The 26,842-nt window shown below is 36.7% G+C and overlaps 1 non-coding gene across 1 annotated transcript; it reads right to left on the reverse strand.

Annotated features, from left to right (window-relative positions):
• Nucleotides 1–23,686: 23,686 nt before the first annotated feature.
• Nucleotides 23,687–23,792, reverse strand: LOC121823605 (U6 spliceosomal RNA). Its single transcript, XR_006065119.2, has one exon. It is a non-coding gene; the product is annotated as a U6 spliceosomal RNA (small nuclear RNA).
• Nucleotides 23,793–26,842: the final 3,050 nt, after the last annotated feature.

Genomic DNA, 26,842 nt, shown 5'->3' on the forward strand with positions numbered 1-26,842 from the left:
TTAGGAGACACCAGTATCCAGAAGGTTTCCTTCTCAACTATCTTATTTATCTAAAATACAGCAGCTACTGTAAAATTTTAGGGTCCAGGGGATCACATAAGAGAAGCAGCACCCATATGACATTTGTGAGACTTCCCTAAAGCACTAGGTGAAACAGAGCCACTAATGAATTGCAAATTAATCTGCATTCAGTAAAGAAACAGTCATGTGCCTTGTTAGACAGATTCAGAGTGCTGAGTTGCCAGCTCACACCCGCTGAATTTTAATGCAGACTTCTTCCAGTAAGACGTTCTCCCAAAGGTTGAATGGAATTCTCACTACATTGATGTTTTTACTAAAAATCGTAACAGAGATGTTGGGCAAATAAAAAGCTATGGATGTGGCACTGCTGTAGCTGTGAATGTTTTTCTAAAATCAGCTCTCAGCCTGGTTCTTTAACCTGGAGAAGTCAGCAGCATCAGGACCCAAAGTTTTGTAAGTGTTCAAGTCTCAGCCATGAGTTTCAAAAGTTATTCCTCTCTACCTGTCAACATCTTCTCAAAGTAGCTTCATCTCTTCTGCACTGTAGCCTTGCCAGTACACATCCACTGTGCTCAGCTGGTCCTCAAGCACTAGAAAAGGTGCTTCCTCTGTTGTGAGAATCTTGAGACTCTACTTCAGCCCTCTCCATGTACAGCTTCAGGAGATGTCACTGGCTCAGAGCTGTGTGGTGGAAACAGAAGAATATAGGACTGAGTCCTGCCATCCCTTCTCACTGTATGTCCACAATGCGACTTTGATATTATACTTGCAGTGACTTTACAGAAAATTGGCTGTGTCTGGAAGTATCAGGAGAGGACATACTGCAGTGGTCACATACCATGAATGGCCCCCATCCGAACCATATTGAGAGAAGGTCATTCTGGGGGTCATTTCCCCACTTTTCCTCGTTCACTTTTGTTATGTCAGGACAAGAGTGATAGACTTGTACCAGGTTTGCTTTGGGCCGCCAACCAGCTCCCAAATCATGACACAGAGACTTCTCATTAGTTATGAATGCTCAGCCTTGTCTTATGCTTGTTTCTTGTTAGCTCTTATAACTTAACCCGTCTCTCTTTATCTACATTTGGCCTCAGGAATTTTTACCTTTCTTTCCTATTGTATGTCTTTCTTTCATTGCTTCTCATGTCTGGCTGGTGACTGCCTGGCTTCTGGCCTCTGGAAATGTCCCTCTCTTTCTCCTCATCCTGTTCTCCCTCAAGCCTAGATTTCTCCTTCTACTTATTCCCTCTGCCAGCCCTGCCTATCCCTCTCCTGCCTAGCTACTGGCTGTTATTAGAGCAAACAGGTGCCAATCAGGCAGGTAAGGTGAAATAGCAATACATCTTTACATAATTAAACAAAGGCAGCGAAAACAAATGTAACACACCTTTACACAGTTAAAGTAATGTTCCACAGCATAAACAAATATAACATATCTTTGCCTAGTTAAAATAATATTCCGCAACATAGACTACCACAGTTTACAGAAATCCACATACTTTAGAGCAACTCATTTTTTTTCTATAAATTTCCAGATAGAAAATATATGTGGGATGTTGAAGTTTAAGTCTGTTGTTATTGGACAAAAAAAAAAAAGCCATGTAAATCATCAAATGAATGGGCAATGCTTATCTCCAACAAAATTTTATTTGAAAAGCAGGTGAAGGATCACATTTGGTCCCAGAGATAGCCCTGGTCCAGTTTGACATTAGAGTGAACTTTTCTCTCATGTCCTCACAGCTTCAAAAGGGAAGAAATAAGAAGGCCACGCATACATCCATGAACTGGCGAATTTCCCAGCACCCTTCTCGGTTTATCATTTATCATCTAAATGAATGACACTTGAGATTTGTCTCATTAAATTAGCTTCCTTTAAAGAATTTATTTTGCTATATCTAAGAGGGAAAATAAGGAGATGTCAGGAAAGTTTTTGTTCTGTTTTATTATTTAGTATTACACTGTGCATTTACCTATTAATTTGAATTTTTTATTTCTTTTTCTTAAAAATTTTATTTCTTAAAAATTACTAAGGATATTTGAACTATTGTTGGAGGCTCTGACTGTGCCTAGCAGACCTTGAAAATAATGGGATAGCACAGTGATACTATACATTATTGTCTTGTCCACAGTGGTAAGCTACAAATGATACTATTTTATAAACATGTTTCTCTAGCCTCGATATTAAATCCAGATAATTTGATCAGTGATCATATAAAGTTGCAGTTTTCAAACATGCACCAAAAGATGTGAAATGCTGCAGTAATTTCAAAAGGATACAAAGAGATATCTATGTTTTCAAAGAAAATTAGTAATGCTCCCTAAAGTCCACCTAATTGACTAATCACTGCAATCAAACTATCAACCCAGACTAGCACTTTGAAGCCCTTTACACCAAAAATATAAGTCCTTATTAAGTTTAGTAAGATTTGCTTCTTTTATTCATAAATTTTCTCTCATGTATTCTTTTTTCCCATCCTAGATTTTAAATTATCATGCATTTATAACTTATTCTAGAGCCACCTGCAAAATCCTTAAAAATTTCTATTACCTTTTTATCATTTTTGTCTTCTTGCTCTTCATAAAAAAGACACTGAATTAGTTCTCCAAATACAATGGACCACTCTCCTCTCTAACTGCCCATTTTTAAACAAATTCATTTCAGCAAGCATCTTTGCAGCTGGGAGCCTGATAACAGCCTTGACTGGAAGGAACTAGGCATTCCTCTTCCCCCAGGATCAGAACTTCCTCCCATAGCAGGATTATTCAGCAAAGTGGAAAATTCTTCAGAAATAGAAATCTGAAATTACATGATCTGACTCTTTTATCCTGTACACATCACACTATCTTTATAAAAACATATCTTTATTATCTCTATAACTGTGTTAACTGCACTTGTCACCCTGCTCCATAAGAATGCAGCAAGTCTATCTGAATACACAAACCAATTCTTAGCAATATTTCTAAACTGATTCTTTTAATGACAGTTTAGAAAGAATCACTTAAAAACTCCATTCAATATCTCAAATTTAATTCCAATATTTAGAGAAAATAAACAGAAGTACATCAATGAAAAGGTTCTATAGGCAAAAAACATACATAAAGGGCAAATAAAAACACATATTTAATACATAGTATATCATGATGGTTTGAATGAGAAATGACACCACCACCACCCCGTATAGATTTTGGCATTTGGACATTTGGTCCCAGTTAATGATGCTGTTTGGGAAGTTTTTAGGAGGCTTGGGTTGTGCATTCTTGCTGAGGAAGTACAAAAGTGTGGTTGGGCTTGAGATTAAAGCCCTTGTTCTACTCCTGGTTTGTTCTCTCTGCCTTGTGCTCCTACTGCTACCCCTGCTGTTTGCTGCATCGCCTCCCACCATGATGGACTCTTCCCTCGGGGAAATGCAAGCTGAAGTAAACTTTCTTCTATAAATTTATTTTGGCCACATGTTTTATCACAGTCAAGAAATGCAACTGGAGTATATACATTGAACAAAAGTGCAATCAACAAACTCAGGTTTCCATCCATAAATTAAAATTCATAAGACCAACCAAGCTTTAAAACTATCAGATCATCAGAAAAAGAAGATAAACTCAAATTATATTACAATTACAGAAAAATACTAAGAGTTGCAGAAGCAAAATTTCATATGAAGACTAACGTATAAATCCTTTTTAGCCCTATAGCTCGCAAACATTAGGCATTTCTACAAGAAAAAACTCTAAACTCTAAAAATTTTTCCTCTCAAATAGGAGTGGGAGGCAGAGGGTCTAGTAAATTCTCTGCAGAGCAAGTGAACCAGCTAGGGATTGGCAACTGCTTCAAGACGAAGATGTGTAGAGAGGAATAATGTTTCTTAATCTTCTTAGCCCCATGTCAGGCTAGCTGCTTCCCCGAATGCCTCCACTGAATGGTGTTAAGGAGATCTGCTGAGGTACTCAGGAGCACACATTCTCCATCTGAATTATATTGTAGGTGTGAAAATTTGTAGTTGAAAGACATGTACTTGGCAAAAATCTAAAATTTCAGGAAGCTTTCTGAGTAAGTGAAAGGTGAGAGATTACCACAGTGAGAAGAACCAAACACCTATTTTTTATTTTTAATTTTTAATTTTCTTTATAGCACTTAGAAGCTGAAATGATTCTGAAATCACTATGGTTTTACACTTTTAAAAAATTTTTCTCCTTATTCCACATCCTCTCCAAAATAAGCTGTCATCGGTGTTTTCAATCTTAGCCATTCTGACAGGTGTAAGATGGTATCTCAGAGTTCTTTTCATTTGCATTTCCCTGAAGACTAAGATTGTTGAGTAATTCCTTAAATGTCTTTTGGCCATTTGAGATTCTTCTGTTTCTCAACTTCTCTGTTTAGATCTGTAGACCATTTTTTGTTTGGATTGTTTGGTATTTTGCTGTCTAGTTTCTTGAGATTTTGTATATTTTGAAGATCAGCCCTCTGTCAGATGTGGGGTTAGTGAAGATTTTTTTCCCATTCTGCAGGCTGTTATTTTGTCTTCTTTAGTGTACCCTTTGACTACAGACACCTCTTTTTCAGTTAGTCCCATTTATTAATTGTTGCTCTCACTGTCTGTGCTGCTGGTGTTATATTTAGGAAGTAGTCTCCTATGTCAATGCTTTCTAGGCTACTTCCTACTTTCTCCTCTATCAGGTTCAGTGTAGCTAGATTTAAGTTGAAGTCTTTGATCCAATTGGATTTCAGTTTCTCTCCATTTAATTGGATGTTGGCTGTTGGCTTGCTGTAAATTGCCTTTATTAAGTTTAGGTATGTTCCTTGTATTCCTGATCTCTCCAGGACTTTTGTCATAAAGGGGTGTTGGATTTTGTCAAAGGCTTTTTCAGCATCTAATGAGATGATTATCTTTTTTTTTCCTTTCAGTTTGTTTATATGGTGTATTACATTGACAGGTGTTTGTATGTTGAACCATCCCTGCATTTCTGGGATAAAGCCAACTTAATCATGATGGTTGACTTTTTTGAAGTGTTCTTGGATTCAGTTTGCCAGTATTTTATTGAGTATTTTTGAATCAATGTTCATGAGGGAGATTGGTCTGTAATTGAACACTCCTTCACTAATTTTTGGGAGAGCAAACAGGTACAGCCACTTTGGAAGTCAGTATGCCAGTTTCTCAGAAAATTGGGAATCAATCTACCTCAAGATCCAATGATACCACTCTTGGGCATATACCCACAGGATGTAACTAATGGAAGCAGATGCAGAGATCCACAGCCAGGCTCCAGGAGTTCAGATGGAATTATATGAGCAAGGGGGGTCAAGATCATAATGGAAAAATCTACTGAGACAACTGAACCAAACTGAAAGAAACTCACAAACTTTAGACCAACAGCTGTGGAACCTACATGGGACTGGACTAGACCCTCTGCATATGAGAAACAGTTGTGTAGCTTGGTCTGTTTGAGGGGCCCCTAGCTGTGTGATCAGGATCTAGCCCTGCTGCTTGAGCCAGCTTTCTGGATCCCATTACCTACAGTTGGACACCTTGCTCACCTCTGATAAAGTTGGGAAGGGCTTGGTCCTGCCTCAACTGAGTATGCCAGGCTTAGATGTACCCCCATGGAAGAACTTACCTTGTTGGAGGAGGGGATTGGGGGAGGGGGGTAGTAGGAGTAGGGATGAGAGGGGGATCTGTGATTGATATGCAAAATTAATAACAAAAAAATTTAAGAAAGAAACTTCTTTGGAAACATTTTGCTTGCTGAAATTGAAGGGAATTTCTTTATAAAAAATACTATAAAATGTTTTTTTAAAAGATTGTATTTTACAACATGGTTTATTCTAAGAGTGCAGATCAAGTGTGGAGGGGTGAGCAGGAATATATACTGTCAAATTATTTTTATTCACATTTCAAACCTTGAAAGCAGACTGGTTAAGGAGATGTTATCCAAACACTGGTCCTGGGAGGCCAAGTCCAGATGAACTTCCTGGTCATCCTGCATTCATCCACAGGTCTGTGGCTCTCAGGACTGCATGACATTCACTGTCACCTCTCCCACCTCTAGTTAATGATTCTCAATCCACACAGTCAACACAGCTCCTCCAATAGAACTTTTCCCTATTGTGCATATTTAATATGTCACCTCAGGGAAATACTCCCATAATACACAGGTGGGCCAGTTATTTGCACCTTTACACTAATCTCCATTACAATCCCCTTGTGACAGAATCACTAACTTAGAAATCCTCTCAGTCTTCTCTTTTCACTGACCACCTAAAGTTACTCCTCTCCTCCAACATATTTGAAGATCGTCTCTGTTTCCACACATCACCCTCTGAGCCCATCCATGCTTCCTTAACTTAATCACTTATTTTACTATTCTATTCTCTGCAAACAAACTCAAAATTGGCCTTCTTGTCTTCAAGTGTTTTTTACATTCCCATAATGGCATAAATGCTACTCAACATAAATTCTTGTAATATTAATGAAATAGTTTAGGACTGAGAAGAAGACTCAGTAGGTAAAGTGCTTGCTGCTCAAATGTGAGGACCTGGGTTTCTATCTCCAGAATCCATGTACATCTACCTAATGTTACATGAGTCAGCAATCTCAGTGTTCATGTAGTGACATTGGAGGTGAAGACAGAGGTGTTCTCAGAATCATATGAGACTGCTACTGTGGTGAAAACCTTCAGAGAACCACAGGTACTCTGTTCTAAGCAAGGTGGATGAAAAGTATCAAAACTTCACCAGATACTGCTCTCTGACCTCAATATGTATGTTATTATAAATTACCTGGATGCTTTAACTCTGCCATATTTTAACCACTATGAGCACATTCTTATGAAGGCAACAATGTTAAAATGCATCCAAGTATCTCCCAGTATTTGCTCCATAAACATACTATTTACAATGATTACGTACCAAAACCATCTACCTTAATATTAAATAAAGTGAACTTACTAATGCATCAGAAACTTTATTTAATAGAGTGTTTGCCCTGTGTAGCCAAGGTTTGGAGAGATGCATTATGCCTTATCAGAGAGTAATAAACACCTAGAAAACCTATTGTCTGGCTCTCATAAATGGGCTCTAACGCAAATTTTAGCAATTCTTTGCCATTGCAAGAAAGACATCTTCCAGTTCTTAATGGTTGTGCTTAAACATGAAATTAACAGAAAGGACTAAAAAAGAAGTAATGATAATAGCAGAAAACAAAGAATTTAACTCATAATTTAATTGAGCTATGGATATCAATGTTGCTCTTTTTCATTTAATGGCATAATATTATACCTTAATTTAATACATTTGAATAGGTATTAATTCAGCCCAAAGTAGTGGACTTCATTTTAAACAAATGAAAGTAGTGCACATCTGATTCCATTTGAAACCTAAACCAAAGCAGCCAGATCTCAACATGAAAGACATCAAACTGGTATGCAAAATGATCTTTGAAATGAATTTAATATATCAAGCTCTGGGAAGCTTAGGTATTAAACATGGGAAAATTGTGAAAAAAACTCATTAAATATTTTTCACTGTGGATTGGGAATTGTTTCTTTTTGATTCTACCTCCAGGCCCTGAAAAAGTGAGCAAGGTAATCTATGAATGGCAGGGTAAAAATAGCATTCCCCTATCATTCATCTCCAAGGAGCTAAAATCTTTTGTAGGAGTGATCTCATTAATCCTCACTGCATCCCTGCAAGCTAGGTAGGTAAAAAAGAACTCTATTAGCCATCTTATAAATGAAAATTGTGGGAAAGTTACCACTCCATTGAATTAAAAGTGAAAAAGTAGTACCCTTTGAGTAAGTTCTGCTGATGACTGAGTTTGTTAACTTTGAGATTAGTTTGTTTTATAGTAAACTCATTGATATGAATCACCAAAAATATAACTGTCTACACCAAACTTTTAATCTTCTATTATTATTATTATTATATTTAATAACAATATTGAAATGGTAATTAATTAACAGGTTTTTTAATTCATATACTGAGAATTTTGTATGTAGTGGGTAGCCATTCCAGCTTGGATCTGGAAGTTCCAAGCCCCATTGAGACTCTGGCAACTGTCACGCCTATGAAGCAGGGCCAGGGGAGGCGCCTGGAGACCTGAGAGCTGGATGGGCCAGCTCTCTCTCTGTGCACTCTCTCTGTGCACTCTCTCTGTGCCGGGATGCTGAACAGTGGAGGTTGACTGAGCAGAGCTCCAGAGAACACCGCTGGATTGCGATACACCTTCCCCAGACCCTGCGACCTACCTATTACTTAATTTTGTGAGTTACACTATTAAATAAATATCCTTTTAACTACGTGGAGTGGCCAAAATAATTTCACCAATATCTGGTGCCCAACATGGGGCTCGAACCCATGACCCTGAGATTAAGAGTGTCATGCTCTACCGACTGAGCTAGCCGGGATTAATAAAAATTCGATTCGAACAGAAAAAAAACCCTTGATGAAAAGAAGTAAGAGTTCATCCACCAATGTGACATCTCTACAAGTTGTAAGAAAAATTTAACAATCAAAGGGTGGGGTAGGGTTCTGTTTTTTTGTCTTTCCAGGATAATGGAAATACCTATCTTCCAAAACTCATAAGGCCTTGGATATCCCGATGTTTACAGCAGAAAGGAAGAATCTATTGGTACCAATCTACACATGGTAAAATCTCACTGTCTAATATCCATCTCTCTATCAATCTAGAAAAGTTGTGGTTCCAATTCAATTATAAGCCAAGCTGGCTTTGGAGATGGAATTGGCTCACTCCTTCTCTAAACCCAAGCATATTGCTAAAAGAAAAGTTTGAGAGATTCTTCAGTCCCGTATCAAAAGAGCCCTCTGGTGTGAGACAAAAGGAAACCAATAAAAAGGGACCATTGTCTTCTAAATTCTAATTCTCTCCATGCTTATTCTTGGTTTCTCAGAATCCTTTCTTACATGCTATGTCCTCTTTAAATCCAAACCTCCCATTTTTGATAACAAATAAGTTTTTCCAATAGCAATCTCAGAAGTCTCCAGAAGGAAGATGGGGCCCCAACAACAACAACTCTACCCAATCCAGAATGATGCCATGGTAATCATCATCATACTACACTTCTTGCCAGAATTTCAGACAATCGTACCCATTACTCTAAAACTTGCTACAGAACCTACAGTTAGTCTAACTGAGATTTAACTATCTGAGCTTTCTCACAATACCCAACAGAGATAACATCACCCCCTAAATGGTAAGAAGCAATTCTAAGAAAACAACGCCCCTTCTCCCTTAGGTTTCATAATTCTCAGGGTTATGGATGATGGTTATAGGGTTGGGGGTGGAAGAAAATATTAGACTCAGTATTGTAAAAAAAAAAGGGGGGAAGGGGGGAAGAAGAAATGGAACAGATAGGTATAAGATATGATGGTAAATCATTGTATATACTAGTAAACAAATTTAGTAAAATAGCAACCTTAGATAATTTGCACTGTAATTTGTACTGTTATGGATTCTTATATGTTGATACAAATGTAAACTATTTTTATACTCCTGCCCTCCCCACCCCTAGAAGATATCATTTCCTTTAAAATGGAGAATAGATTCTGATACCTATAATAAGTTTGAAATCCTCATGGTTTTATTTACTCCACAGGATTGTGTTCTAACTAACATTCAATTGACCCTATGCCATGTAGGTAGACTTTCAGTGGCCAGGTCTATCTTCCGTCTTCCATTGTAACCCGTTGTTTATTATTTCTCTAGGATGTCCATTTGCTTTCTGGGTTCTATTGCACTTACATCTACTTTAAATGTATCATTTTGATTATTTAGATGAATTAAACTGTCAGCCTCTACCACTTAATCACATATCTTCTTATGTTTTGTATATTTTGCCTCATCTAGAGCTGCATTTCATTATAAAGATGCTTATTTAACTGGCACGCAAAAAATTCTTCTGGAAGATGCCTTTCTACACTCCAACAGCAGCTTACTTTCATGTAAGATTTTTGGGTCTGGCTTCTAAATAACATGAGTTTTCCCTACAGTCTCATCGCCTGGTTCCAGAGCTACCTGGACCAGCCCCAAGTCCTCTGTCTTTGTGCTGTTCTCTGACTCCAGCTGTTCTGAGAATTCTCTCATTCTCCTAGAAGGTGGTAAGCTGATGGTCTGCTTTTGTGTTTTCACAGAACTCCTCTCCCACCCATTTTATGTCTGCTCTTGCTGATCTTACTAAACTGAAAGTTATTTTGTCATTCATTGTCAAACTACAGTATTGTTTCTGCTGACATAACTTCTTCATAAATTATGTCTGTAAATGGCATGACTTAGCTTTTATGAATTTTGCTTATGTTCTACTGTCTTTTCTCTTTCTGCTTTTCCCCATTTACTGTCCCTGGGTCTGTCCTTTTACTCACTTCATATGCATATATTATGCACAGCACACACCTGTAATTCCATCACTCAGAGGCAGGAAAATGATTGCAAGTGTGAAACCATCTTAGCTTACAGAAAGTCCCAGGCCAACCAGAGCTATGCAGAGGGAGAGATAAAGAGATCAGGAGGTAATCAAGCTTATAAAATATTTTTTTCATAATTTCACTTTTAAAAACACAGCATATTTATATTAGGTTGATATTGAATCATATTAGTTTATCTTATTGGTCTCTTGTTTTAAGACATCCAAGTTTAATTATTTTAGTTGATTTCTCACATTTTCTTAAAAGTTTGAAATGTTCTCAGAATTTAAATTTCTTAACCAAACCATAGGAAATTGTTTAAGGTTAAATAGTTTTATTGAGTTTTCATGCAGCTGAATAGGGGTGGCTAGTAAAAGTTCTTCAACTCAACGTTATTTCAGTACTGAAGAGCTAGACTTCAGAAGAGAATGGCGACGTATTCTGTTCTGGGAATTCAGAGGCTATAGAATACAGTGAAAGAAGATGCCTGTGTGTTAATTATGGCTTTGACATTGCTCCAGATGTCTACAGCTCCTGATGTGGAAGCCAGATGCCCTGTGTGTCCCACCTGCAGCTGTCCACTGCTGCCATGGGTATTAGAACCCCACTGCCACAGGTGGGCCATGGCCAGTTTCCAACATCCATCTCCTGACACTTCAGTGGCCTCCTGGGAAAATGGTATGGGTTGCTACACAGAGACATTTATGATTTCATTAAAGAACGATTCACCAAGAGTCAATAGGGGCCTGCTAATTGACATTTAGAGAGATAAATTTATTTCAACTACAAATGAAGGTATTTCCACGTCCTTTTAACTAACTATTGCAGAAATTAAATAATTTCATTAAGCTTTCTTATTAGAATTGACACCTTCAAAGCTTCCTAATGATTTTTTTCTATTTAAGGAAAATATGCCTGATATGGAGAATTGGAAAACCATTTAACAAAATACATATATCACTTTAATATTTAATTCTGTCTTCAAAGCAGCTACCAGAATTTTAGTCAGTGATGTAGTGGACTTTTCTTTGTTGCACTGTCAACAAAATCTTCCGGAAATTTGACTCCTAATAAGTTGATTCCAGTTCAGAAATTTGCTTTTTTCCCAAATTTATTTTTCTAGCAATTATAAAAGGAAAAAAAATAGTATTTTATGGCTTAATGTGCTTTTTCTGTGGTAAATTTTCTGAAGTTATTTACCAACTATGCACCAACAATTCATGAAAATGATTTATGAGTAAGGAATCTTAAATTATCAACATAAATATAGTTTTGATTTGGACAAATTGGAAGTTTTTTATCAACATCTATAAATACACTATCTGCTTAAAAGTAAATCAGCTATATTACGATTTAAATTTGTTTGCCAGAAGAATTTTGTACTTATGATGATTTATTTTTATTTTGCTAGAATAAACCAGACTCTAAACCCTGATACACAAGGTAAACATGAAATGATTTTTCATCCCTGAAAAATACATATTTCCTTTTTCTCTATGCTAACTAAGCCAGTTTGGATGGGAATTTAGAAGATCTCAACATATTTTCATTATGTATAGTAGTTTTTACCTATTTCAATTGTATACAGCAAAGATTTAAGTGTCTCTAATTATTCTATATCTTCATAAACCCATTGTAAACATTCTTGACACTGTCTCAGAAAGCCCATATCCATCCTTGAGTGGCTAACTGTGTATTCATGCATCTGTGCTTGTCCATAAAAACCTTTTCATAGTAACTCAACTTTGTGTAAAAAGGCATCTTAACTTATAAATTCATTTATTACCCTTTTTAGTTTCAGCTTGTGCAGAACAATCATGCCCTATTATTAAAATCTCAAACTGTACTCAAACATGGGTATAAGCTCCCAAAAGTAGGGAAAAGAAAAAAAAAGACACCTAAGCAGAAACAAAAATAGACATAAATTTCAAAATTATAAAACTGCTTTTTATATGCATTAAGCTTTGTCACATTTACTTCCATTTTAACAAAAATATTAAATGGAACCCAGCATAGTCATGAAGTTAGAAAATAAGCTTTGATGCATATATTTTATTAACAACTTTATCACTTTCTTAATTTTACCTCTTTGAAGAAAATGTGCATCAGTACAAGATTTTCAGGTATTTCTATGTTAACTTATTTAAATTGACACAATGTACATATTTTCCACATACACATTATGATGTTTTGAGATGTGTATACATTATAGTTTGGCACATCATCTCAGACACTTTTTTAAGGAAACATTTAAATATTACTCTCTGTGTTATTTTCAGGAAGTATAATACATTTTAGTAGACATGGTCACTGTGTTATCAAATGTATCTTTTCTAATTATTTCTGCAGACTAAGTAAAATTTGCATTTTAACCAATTTCCCTGACATGTTCCTCAACCTCCTGATAACTGTTATCCTATGCCTTATTTGTATGAGTTCAGCTTTAGGTTCCATCTATAGGGGAAATGATATGATGTAGGTCTTCCTGCATGTGGTTTATTTCACTTAGCACAGTGCTCACAGGTTCACAAGAGACTGGGTTTCCTTCACTTTTAGAGCTAAGTAGTCCCCAAGGTGTAGATATATATATTTATTATGTAGATATATATATGTATTATGTAAATATATATATATATATATATATATATATATATATATATCCAGTGCAGCTTCCGTGACCCCTTGATTTGTTTTATGCATTGGTTACTGTGAATACTGCAGCAGTAAACACCAGCCTGCAGACTCTCCTGGGTAACAGCGGCTTCATTTCCTTTGACTTCACCCAATAGGGAGATGACGGGATCATGTGGTCATACTATTTTAAAGTTTTTTGGAAATCTCCATTTTGTTCTCTCTAATGGCTCTCTTGACTCCAGTACTGTGAAAATAGTCCTTGTAATTTATATTCTCTCTGATACTTGTCATTTACTTATTACAATAGTCACTATCTCAGGCCTAAGGTTATCTTGTGTTTTATTTTTCATTTTTATAAGAATGAATGTTATCAAACACGTCTTTCAGTTATATGTTAGACACCTGTATGTCTTCTAGGGGTGCTTTGTCTAAGGATCATGCTACATGTTTTCTGCCCACTAAAACATGAGCATTCCTGTATGTTTTTAATATTATTAACCTCCTTAGCAGATAAATAGTTTCTGATATGCTCTCTATGCTACCTATGCTGTTTTTAGTGCTTTATTTCCTATGCTGTGAACAAGGTTTTCAGCTTGATATCATCCTTCTTTTTTTAATGTGAGGGTATACTGCTACAAGCTTCCCTCTGAGAGCTGCGTGTGCATGTCACACACATTTTGATATTTTGTGTGTTTATTTTGTTTGCATCAACTATTCTTTTTTTAATTAAAATATCATTATATAATTCCCTCTCTCTTTCCTCCCTCCAACTCTTCCACGCATATCCTAACTCCACTCTCCCAATTTCATGGCCTCTGCCTCTTTTTATTTCATTAATCATGTATAAAAAGAAATTCTTTTAGAATATTTTATTATTTTCTGAATGAAACTTTAAATTACGGAAAATATGAAGTCCAATGCCTAGAATTCACTTGTATTTGTTCTTATGAACTGAATGCACTGGTTATAGAAACAGGTAGATAATCCAGATGTAATATAAGAAATATTTTTTAAATTAACCATGTACAGAATTACTCTTACATGATTCAGAACTGCTCTCAAAATTGTGAGGTTTTCCATATTTTTTGATTTGCACACTAACTGAAGATCAATTTATATGAATGCTATAGAACACTAGGTAAAATGCACACTAACTGGCATTTCTTATTTTGAATGATCACAAATATATTTTATACCTTATACTTGTTTTATTTTTTCTCGCAGTTCATAAAAAATGCAGTTATAGATTTCTAGCATTGTGAGCAAATGCATTAAATTAAAGCTTAATTTTACTTGTGTCTCTGAACGTTTTTCATCTTGTTTTTTAAAGATTTGTTTTATTTTAAAATTATGGGTTTGTATGTGTATATTTATGTGTGGATACGTGCATACATACGCAGGAGTCTTTGGAGGGTAGAAGAGGGTGTCCATTCCGTGAAGCTGGAGTTTCAGGCTTTTGTGAGCTGCCCAAAGTGGGTGTTGGGAAGTGAATTAAGGTTCTCTGCATGAGCAGTGCACATTCTTAACTGCTGAGCCATGTCTCCAGTACCCATGTTCTGTATTTTCTTAAGAAAAGAAGGTTCTTTGTCTCCAGGTGAAGGTTTACATAATGTAAGTGTTTGTTTTTAGGACAGCTTAAATTTTTTTAAATTTCTATTTGTACTAAATTGTTGCCGGGCGGTGGTGGCGCTCACCTTTAATCCCAGCACTGGGGAGGCAGAGGCAAGCAGGCAGATCTTTGTGAGTTCGAGACCAGCCTGGTCTACAGAGTGAGATCCAGGAAAAGTGCAAAGCTACACAGAGAAAGCCTGTCTCAGGGAGAAAAAAAACTAAATTGTTGAGTTGGGGCCATAAATAAGATACAGCATTCATTGTCATAAGATGTAATTTATGCTGTTATCCTTTACTTGAATAATTTTCTACTTCTATGAAATCTGGCCTAATGCATCAAAGTTAAGTTTATTTAATAACCATGTGTTATATTAATTCTCTATATTTCATTTTAAACAATATTATTAAGCACTTGAAGATTCCCATTTTGAAAATTGTGAAGTATATAAGATGATTTTACTATTGGTATAAAAGCTGACTTAGCTCCAATTTCCATGCCACTTCAAGTACATAACAAAGCTAAGGCACTTTATGACACTGAAAATATAGAAATTCTAATTATATTTTTACGTTTCTGTGTTCCCTTTCTGAAGTTCCTTCATAAAACTTAGATGAAAATTTTTGTTTGTTCTTTGAATTTGAATTACATTCAAAAATCTTTTTCAGTTTCTTAGTTGTTATATTACAAGAGAATGTGGCGGTACATCTGAACTTTTTCATCTTTCCCCACTCATGTAAGCCCTGGGTGATCCCAAAAAGGAAAAATTTAATTATCGATGTACCCAATCTTACCAGTATTTATATACTGTGCAAATTAATATTTGTTTAATTAAGGTCAAGTGCACATAATGTATTTGTCAATATAGATGTTTTTTAAGTCACGAACATTGTTAATTTATATGTATATATGTATGCATATATATATATGACTTTCTTGACCATGTATTTTTTTTGCTTCATACTGTGCTAGATTCTGGTATAAATAAAATTATTGGTGAATGTCTGGCCTTCAGGGTTCCACCCAATCTACTAAAGAATTCAGAAAGGAGCACATAAAAGAAGTCTAATGCACAATGTGACATTAATGTTACAATCATATACTGTGGGCACACAGAAATAGTTTCTGCTTGGGCTACATGAAGCTGTAGAAGATTTCACAAGGAAAATATCTTTTGATTTAGATTTTTAAAAAAGATCCTGGAATAAAATGAAATGATGAAGGAAGTACAAGGAGCGAGAACCTACGTGTACACACACAGAAGCATAGAAATGTGCTTGTACAGAAACAGCTGAAGATGAGTCTTTGGGTTTGCAAGATGAGAGTAGTTAAAATATTGTGGTATGAGGACCTGAGTACTGTAACATGAATCTTAAAAGGTCTTATTAATAAAACAAACCCAGGGCCAGGTATTGGGGTGAACGCTGAAAGATCAGAAAAACAGAACCAGCCACAGCTAACCTCATCTTGCCAATTCCTCAGCTGATCCTGTTTCCTCAGACTGGAAGCCTCTGTGTCCTCATCCGAATGGATCTCAGCTGAACTGCTGCTCAAAAGCCTAAAAGCTTAACCGGCCTAGTTCCTGGTCCTCACACCTTATATACTCTTCTGCTTCCTGTCATCACTTCCTGTGATTAAAGGCGTGTGTCACCATGCCTGGCTGTTTTCAGTGTGGCTTTGAACTCACAGAGATCTGGATGGATCTCTGCCTCCAGAAGGTTAGGATTAGAGGTGTGTGTGCCACCATTTTCTGGCCTCTATATCTAGTGGCTGTTCTATTCTCTGACCCCAGATAAGTTTATTAGGATGCATAATATATTGGGGAACACAATATCACCACAGAGTTCTTCTATGTCCAATGCCATGGTGAAGAGTTAGCACTAGATCATACAGAGTTTAAGAGACTTTACATCAAGAGGAGAAATCATCACACTGTTCTTTTGGGAAGAGATGTCTATTATGTCAAGGTGACTAAGGAGGAGGAAAAGAAAAAAAGCAGTTTATTGGGTAAGTAGTTATAAAATTGAAAGTAACCTGAAATAGATGCTAATGACAATAGCAAACTCCAGAAAGACATCAGAGCCAGTTTATAAATGTTATCCATTAATAATAGGGTTTGCAATATGCAAGTTACCACACTCTGGTAGTCAAATTTAGTGCTTGAAATAACAGGATATAAGAAAATATTTCATTTGATAAATATTAATTGTGTTCCTAAAAGTAATCTAAAATAGTATGAAGGACTAAATAAAGAGGAAGGAGGATGTTCACAAGCATCTCATGTAATGATCAGCTTTATAATTCACTTTATGCTAATTTATGTCTGATACCTGAAGATATTTAGGACATATAGCAGCTCAATATTCTTTCACTCCATCCTGAAATATCCATATCTGAGTTTACGTTGAAAAAGTGTTTTCATAAAGGCACTTTATCAGGAATATGTGGATTCAACAGCCACATTAGCCTTAATGTCCTAAAGGATTGTAATAGAGTTAATCATTCAACGTGAACTGTGAAGAAAGAACACAAGTCCCCATCATAAGGATATAATTGAAGAGAGATGGCAAAATGGATCTCTCATCAGATATATATTGGAGAGAGAATAAATAATTTGCAGCTAAAGATTGCTTTTCAGAGTATATAGTAGACAATTACATCAATCATTCATCTGGACATTAAACAGTATTTTTGCTCTAGGGACAAGTATACTCATATTTTGAGGATTATTTTGAAATGTTTATTAGCTACTTATACAGCAAGAGAGGGAGAGAGATCTTACAGATTTTGATGGGTCTATGAAATGTTTAATGGAATAGCATGTGAGTGGGTGGCCAGAAGACATGTGTGTGTGTGTGTGTGTGTGTGTGTGTGTGTGTGTGTGTGTGTGTGTGTTATTAAGGGTAGAATCACATTCTCAGAGATGTCAAACAACACACACATATGATACAAATTGTACAAATGACAAAAGCTATCAGAATGTAGACTTCATGAAATGTTTTAATGTATATCAAGAAACATCATCTACAGAGTAAAAGATAATTTATGGAGTAAGTGAACAGCCATAATCCTGAATTTGAGAAGGAACTGGTATTAAGAACACATGAAGAACTAAAAACTAGAAAAGAAAATAAATAATTATCAAGTGGAAAAGGATCCTAATAGGCATTTCTTCAAAGAAGATGTCAGGAATTGCTGATGAGAGAACACCAGTAGTGATAGTCAGATGAGGGATTGAGTGTTTAATACTGTCAAATGTAGAATTAATAATAACTCTAATGACAAATTTTATGTTATGTGTGTCTTATCACAATGAGGAAATGGACCAGGAAGTAGGTAGCTCTAGAGTGAATTTAGAGACTCGAGAAAGATGTCTAGAGAAGTTGGTGTGGGAAAAAAATATTAAAACCACCTTAAATCCAAGGAGAAAAAAATGGCAAATAAACAGAGGTCTGTGTGATACTGGAAAACAAAGTTCAATGCTATTAGTGCTTCTATGGATAAGGGGAGAGATTTCTGCAGACTCAATATATATGAGTGTTTAATGGGGGCTATGTGTAAAGACATATTGAATTGTAACCTGATACATATGTGAATATATAATACTCTTAAGTAATGAAATAACATTTTAACGAACAAATAGCTAGAAACTCCTTTCAGATAGAAAATAATTATCTGATTAAAAATAGATTTGTTAACTTTGTCAGTAATCAAATCTGAAAGATTTTATGGTAATAATAATTTTATATAACTCAGAAAATAATTGGAAGAAAACCGGGTTTACTGGAACTCAGATGGGAACCTCTGATTAACTCTCAGGAAATGACTGACTTTCCAGTAATCAACACGAAAAAGGCAATCAGGTAAGTGTATAGTGTGTGCCACTGTGGATTCTGTGATGTTCAGGGTTTGTAATTTAGCCTTCTTGCTGATTCATTAGCAATGTGAGTACTCAGCATATATTAATGATCTACAAGAAAAAGATTAATGGCATTCTACAGGTTCAGAGGCTCTCAAAAGAGCTTAAGATATAAATATGCAATGCTATAATCTTTTAGAATAGCACAGCTGTTATAATAGATGGCTGTGGGAAGTAGGGACCAAAGAGAGCACTGAAGCCTCTCTTGTTTTGGATGCAATTGCTCTTAGAGAATGTTAGGAAAAGATTCCTGAACTCTTTCAGAAAGAAACATATGCGAGTGAATGCTTTGAAAAGATTAAACACTTAAACAAAATAAAACCAAAACTCCTGTAGCACCTTTGAATGACTGAGTAGCAACAACACAAGGCTTGGGAGGACTTGGGCAGAGGGGCCTGGGATGGGGTTCCAGAGAGGTTGGGCCTGGGGATGGTGGGCAGAATTCTTTCTATGAATCAGAGTCTCGTTAAAAGTAGAGCCACAGTGTCAACTTGTCTAACAAAAGAAGCTGAAACCAAAGCTGCAGTCAGATTGCTTTTTCTGTGGATCCTGCTTACATGTTTACCAACAGGAAGAGAGACACTACTTCTATCAAACTTCTGTGTAGGCAGAAAATGACGACTATGAGAACAACATGCTCTGTGAACTCTCCGCAGTTACCCATTTTTAAGGACTGACACTGCAGCAATCAGAGTTTTATGATTCTTTTGTTTTGTTTTGTTTTGTTTTTATAGATTTATTTGTTTGTTTTACCTTATATGTAGATAAATGTGTCTCTTGGTGTGTGTATGTGCACCACATGCATCTAGTGCACATAGAGGCCAAAAGAGGACATTAGATTCTCTTGGGATGGCGTTACAGGTGGTTCTAAGCTGTCAAATGTGCATGCTTAGAACAGAACTCTTGGGTCTCTGTAAGAATAGTAAGTGCTCTGAGCCATCGAACCATGCTTCAAGCCCCTCAATTATCTGTTTATTTACAAGCATTCACTGTAAAGGAATGGAAGTGTTTCGCTGAGAAAAGCACCATGTGAACATTAATGGGCCATTTCCACTGATGATATACATCTTCCACAGACACATCTGGAACCTGATCAGACAATCTGATTATTGTTTTCTTCAGAGTAATTCCTTTATTTATCTTCTTAATTTGCTAGGCAAGACTATGTTTTAATACTTTATTACCATTAGAATTGTTGTTACTAAAATATTAAGTAGAGCTGTATGTTGATTTAAAAAAATCCCCAGTATGGGCAAATTATTAATGAAAGACCTGTATTTTACTGATTTTAACAAAATAGTGAAAAAGCAACTGAATTGTAGTTCATTTCTCTGTCTTTAGAATTAGAATGACAGATACCAACTACATGAACAAGATGATTCCTGGAGCTACATCATGCAGCTCATGACCTGTGTTGCTTGATGCACTGGATCCTTATCTCCACAAAAGGGTAATATCATAAATGAGTAGTTCCAGAGAGGCTGCTGTGTGCATCATGTTGTCTCTCCACCTAACTTGCTTGGTGGCCGTGGAGCCACTGTACTCTTAGCCCAATCTTTGGAACATTAATATTGAGGATTCCTCATGCTGGCACATGAATAAACAGGATGTGCTCTCTGACCCACAACTCCAGGGACTGTACTGGCATCAAAACAAGTGGCTCCTGGCACTGCGTTTCTAGGGTGACAGAAGCTGTCACAGCAGGAATGCCAGCCTGACAGGCTGATGGGCTACCCTGTATGCCCTGCTCTGGCTGGAAGGCCATTTTCTGTCTAAGATAGAACCTTCTATAAGAAAACATTGCTTCCTTGTGACATTTCCTGAAGTTAGAATTTAACACAAACATGATCATAATTCAATGCATAAAATACAATCTAGATAGTTCTATTGGCACTTCATGTTTTCTAGAAGGTGGAATTAGCAAGTTACATTTGTTTCTTTCTAATACATATGAATGTATGTTAGCACACACATGCTCTTTCTCTTACCAAACCCTGACAATTGTTCTTTTACTATCCCATATTTGAATTTTATTTATAGAAAGAGTATCTGCATTTGCTCAAAATTAACACTTCCATATTTGACCACAGCATTTCTTACAGTGTATTTGTACCAGAGAGTTTCGCTAAAAAGTTTGCTCTTAATATTCCATGTTGTAGCCCATCTCCATCCACTAGGAACTGTACCTCTTGGAGCAGACTCAGGATGTCCCTAATTCTTCCCCTCTGAAGCTCTGAGCCTTTTCTTATAATCCATCTCCATTCCTTTATCTTCCACTGATTGAAAGAACTGCTCTCTACCAGGGAACCACAGCACCACACTACTCTGGGACTTAGGTGGGTGAACTTTGTCCTCCATACTGTCCCAGTTAATTCTTTCCTGTCATCTCTTTTAGCCTTCTCTTTAAGTCCATGTTCATCCCTTTGTAACTACTGCTAACCCTAGAACAGCTCTCAACCAGAGTCTAGAGATACAAGAGACATGTCTTAAGATAGTAAATGGAATTTACAGCAAGCCCACAACTAACATCATCTTAAATGAAAAGAAACTCAACTCATATACACTAAAATCAGAAATAATAAAAGGATGTTCACTTGCCATGCCTATTCAATATAGTACTTATGTCTTACATCAATAAGACAATTTAAGGAGATCAAATGGATACAAATAGGAAAGGAAGAAGTCCAAGTATCTTAATTTGCAGGTGATATTATTTTGTTCACAAAGGAACCTAAAGACTCCATGAGGAAACTTATACAACTGCTAAATATTTCCAGTAATGTAGTAGGAAACAAAATTAGCACATAAAATCAGTAATTTTCTAATATAAAACTGATAAACAAAGAAAGAAATCAGGGAAACTGTGCCTTTCAAAATAGCTTTAAAAAATCTTGGCATAGCTAGCCAAACAAGTGAAAGTCTCTTATGGTAAAAGCTTTTAAGATGTTGAAGAAAGAAATTGAAATTGAAAAATATGCCAAAATGTGGGAAGATCTCACATTCTCATGGATTGGTAGGATTATTATCGTGAATAATGGCCATAATACCAAAGGCAATCTACAGGTTCAATGTAATCTCAATTAAAATTCCACAACAATTCTTTACAGAAATTGAAAAACAATATTTAACTTCTTGTGTAAGCATACACACACACACACACACACACACACACGAAAAGAAGAGAAAAGAGAAAAAGAAGAAAAAAAGAGGAGATAAGAAAAGAAAAACAAGATAGCTAAAAGCATCCTGAATAATGAAGTTAAAGAACCACTGGAGGTGTCAGCATCCCAGATTTCAACTTGTATCACAGATCTCCACTAATAAAAATAGCTTGGTATGCTCATAGAAACAGACACCTTGGTCAATAGAACAGAGTTGAGGAGCCAGACACAATCCCATATGCCTATAGATACCTGAAGTTTGACAAAGATGACAAAATACACACTGGAGAAAAGACAGCATCTTCAACAAACTAAATGGCTGCATGGAGAAGAATTCAAATAGACTCATATTTATCTCCCTGCACAAAACTAAGCCCCAAATGCACCAAAAACCTCAACATAAGGTCAGCTACCTGAAATCTGATAGAAAAGGGTAGGCAGTAGGCTTGAAATCATTGGCACAGAGGAGAATTTTCTGAACAGAACATCAGTGGTGCAGGCATTTAGAATAATAGTTAATGAATGAGACCTCATAAGTTTAAAAGCTTCTATATAGCAAAGGACACCATTATTCAAGCAGAGCAGCAGTCTACAGAATAGGAAAGAATATTTACTGATTACACACCTGAGAGAGGGTTAGCATCTAGAATAGATAAATAACTAAAACAACAGAACATCAAGAAAACAAATAACCCAATTGAAACATGAGATATAGAGCTAAACAGAGAGTTCTCAAAGAATGAAACACAAATGACTATGAAACAGTTTAACATTTTTAGCCATAAAGAAAATGTAAATTAAAACTACATTGAGATTTCCTCTCATCTCATACAGAACTGTCAACAAATAACAGCACGTGCTGGAAAGAATGAGAAAAAAGGAAACACTTATTTATTGTTTATAGTGCAAACTTGGTATTGCCACTATGGAAATCAGTGTGCAGATGCCTCTGGAAGCTTAAAGATGGCCTACCTTAAGGCCTAACTATACCACTCTTAGGTATATATACCTATAAACCATATATATACACATATATATATATATATATATATATATATATATATATATATATATATACCCCTCTATATTTTACTCCACAGATAGTGGCTCATTCATATAACCATAATAGCCAAAAATTAGAAACAGCCTAGGTGCCCATCATCAGATGAATGGATAGTGAAAAGATGGTATATTTTCACAGTGGACTGTAATCCACCATTAAGAAATTATGAAATTTGTAAGTGAATGGAGAAGTCCTAGAATGAATCATCCTGAGTGATGTAACTTAGACATAGAAAAAGGTGAATATTACATGCTTTTTCTTATATGTGGATGCCAGTTTTTAAGCTATCTCCATATTATGTGTTTCAGTCAAAATAACCATAGAAGTTAGGTAATTAACAAGGGGACCAGGAGGTACGGTGGATGTTCCAAGGAAAGAGTAATACAATATAGTGTTATAAAAGAGATAAAGGAGAAACTAAGGAGATTAAATGTTGAGGCAGCTGTGAGGACAGGAAAAAGAAGGCAATATGGTGTGGGATAATTAACACTAGAAGCCTTTGGCAAAGCTGTATGGAAAGCTTTCTAAATAGTAGAAGCTTCTTAAATTGTACACACTAGTGTTTCTCAACTTTGCTAATGCTGAGGCCCTTTAATACAATTCCTCATGTTATGGTAACTCCCAACCATAAAATTATTTTCATTGCTACTTCATAACCTTAATTTTGCTATTGTTATGAATCATAATATAAATATCTTATATTCATGATATCCAACATGAGACCCAGGTAAAAGGCTCATTTGACACCCTCCCAATGGGGCCTTTACCCACAAGTTGAGAACCTCTGCTATATACATATAAAAGGAATTTAAATTGAGTCACAAATATAATGAGGGAGGAAATGTCCCAAATAGATACCTTTTATTTTTCAAATATGAAATACTTCATGAATTTGTGTATCATCCTTGCACAGGGCCATGCTAATCTTCTTTGTATCATTCCAATTTTAGTATATGTGCTGCCAAAGAGAGCACACCAAATAGGTATATTATGTCAGAAGTCAAATTTCCATTGACCAGAATGGTTTCTATCTTCTTGAGTCATTGGCCTAAAGGATCCCACAAACACCCTCCAAAGTTATAGAATATTGCCAAGACAATTGGTTAACTTTCACAACCTGATGATAAAGCCCTGGTGTTGAAGACACCACTTATTTGTTTCATTGAACATGGAGAAATCAAACTGGTTCCCAGCTAGATTCACCCATGCTAACTAGCATCCATTGTGCTGGAAGTAACTATGCAGAGAAGAAAAGTAATCATCAGTCTGATCCAGCTGTAGAGCCCGTCACATACAACAGAGATGTACCTACAAGTCAAACTAGTTCTATAATGGTGGCATAAATGTTATGGGAGTAACCAAGTACTGTTAAAATTGTATTTAAGACCCCCACTATGAGATGGAAATCATACCTGACACTGTTAAAGTGGCCAATAACTTTAGAATAGATAGATCATGGGCCCTAAAGAAAACATAGTAATATTATTCTGCTAAAAGAACATAGCAATGAAATGGCTTCTAATAACATATTGATATCACAGTGCATCACTCAAACACTATAAGACTCTCTCTTTAGTAGATGGTAATTGACAGAGAGCCACAGCTGGACAATGTTCAGAGAGCAAGAGACATTGGTACACTAAGCCCTAAATGGTATGTCTTCATCAAAACCTTTCCCTCAAGGCTCAATATCTATGTGGAAGAGGAGGCAGAGAGATTAAAAGAGTCAGGAGATATGGATGACTCCATGGAAACAGGATCTTCCAGATACAACAGGACTGATCCACATATGAGCTCACGGAAACTGAGCAGATTCAAACCAGAAAATAGCTCAACATGGAGAAGGAGATGTGGGCACAAATTCTCAACCCTAACCAAGGAGCTATTTGTAATTGATACATGCTGAGAAAGAGAAAATCCATTTTCTTTAGTGGAGACTCCATGTTTTTTGTTTTATTTTTATCTATTTGTTTGTTTGGGATTTCATCTTTTTTAGGGATGTGAGAGAGGAAAAAAATCATGAAATTGAGTGGGTAGGGAGATGATGAGTTGGAGAAGGTAAAGGAATACGATCAAAATTATTTTATGGAAAAATGATTTTTCTTTTATACTTCTTTCATACATTATATCCTGACTGCAGTTTCCCCTACCTCCACTCCCCCCAGTTCCTCCCCTAACTCCTCTGTCCCCTAGATACACTCCTCTTCCCTATCCTCCACCATAAACACACACAGAGAGAGAGAGAGAGAGAGAGAGAGAGAGAGAGAGAGAGAGAGAGAGAGAGAGAGAGAGAGAGAGAGAGAGAGAGAGAGCAGGACTCCCAGGGATATTTTCCAAAAATAGCCTAACAAGTTAAAAAAAGACTAGGCAAAATCACTCATATCAAGGATGGCAGAAGCAATACAATAGGAGGAAAAGGGTCTTAAGCACAGCCAAAATGAGTCAGATAACCGCCATTCATGCTGTTAGGAGCCCCATGAGAACAACAAGTTACACAACCACAGGGTATATGCAGAGGACCTAGTTCAGACCCGTAGAGGGTCTGTGTTTGTTAATTCCATCTCTGTGAGCCCCTGTGAGTCTTGCTTAGTTGATTCTGTGGGCCATGTTCTCCCAGTGTTCTCTATTCCTCTGGTTCCTACAGTTGTGGTGATATATTGTATCCCCCAATATTTTGTGTACCCTAATAAAATTTATCTGGGGTCAGAGAACAAAATAGCCACTATATTAGACATAGAGGCCAGACAGTGGTGGCACATACCCTTAATCGTAGCATTCCAGAGGCAGAGATCCATCTGGAATTCTGTGAGTTGAAGGCCACACCGGAAACAGAGCCAGGCATGATGACTCACGCCTTTAATCCCAGCATTTGAGATCTCACGTTCTTGCTTGGGAAAAACACACACCTTTAATCGTATTAAGTTTTGGCAGTAAGCAGAAAGGTATATAAGGCCTGAGGACCAGGAACTAGAGGCTTTTAAAGTTTTGTGCTTTTAAGCAGTTCAACTAAGACTCAGAGGCTCTTAGGCTGAGGATTTCCTAGAAGGCTTTTTAGCAGCAGTTTAGCTAAGATCTGTTCAGGTGAGGACTCAGAGGCTTTCAATCTGAGGAAACTAGATCAGCTGAGGAGCTGGTGAGGTGAAGTTGGCTGTGGCTTGCTCTGTCTCTCTGATCTTTCAGAATTTACCCCAATTTCTGGCTCCAGGTTTTTTATTAATTAGACCATTGAAAATTTGTCTTACATACAGTCCTTTCTATCCCACTTCTGCAGGGTTCTCCTGGCTCCACCTAGCATCTGGCTGCATGTCTCTGCATCTGTTCCCATCAGCTGCTGGATGACACCCTCATGACAGCTGGGCTAGGCACTGATCTATGAGTGTAACAGAACATCACTAGGAATTATTTCATTGACTGTTTTTTTGGCAGCTGTGTTTGGTTCTATCTTGGGTTTCTAGGCTGTCCTGCTTCTGGTTCCTGGACATCCAGGTAGAGTCAGGAGTGTGCTCCCTCTTATGGCGTGGGCCTCTAGTTGGACCAGTCATTGGCTGGCCACTTCTACAAGTTCTGCATCACCATTACCCCAGTACATCTTGCAAGCAGAACAGATTATAGGTCAAAGGTTTTGTGGCTGGGTTGATATCCCAGTCCAACTGCTTGGACCTTTCCTGGTAATAGAAGATGGCCAGTGTAGGCTTTGTATCTCCCATTACTAGGAGAGTTCACTAGGGTCACTCTTGTAGTTTCCAGGAAGTTTCCACCGTACTTCATCCCTACCTTGTCCCCTAAATGCCTCCAAATTCAAGTCAGTTCTCCAAGTATTCTCTTCTCCCCATCTGATCCCTGGTGATCTCATCCCCACCTGTCTTGAGTGCACCCATTAAATCTATTCTATTTCACCTTCCCATGGAAATCCAAGCATCCCCTGTTGAGGCTTCCTTGTTACTTAGCTTATCTACGTCTATGAAATGTAGCATGATTATCCTTTCTTTTACAGCTAATATCCACTTATAAATAAGTATACACC

Source organism: Peromyscus maniculatus, chromosome 17, assembly GCF_049852395.1.
Source record: "Peromyscus maniculatus bairdii isolate BWxNUB_F1_BW_parent chromosome 17, HU_Pman_BW_mat_3.1, whole genome shotgun sequence".
NCBI lineage: Eukaryota > Metazoa > Chordata > Mammalia > Rodentia > Cricetidae > Peromyscus > Peromyscus maniculatus.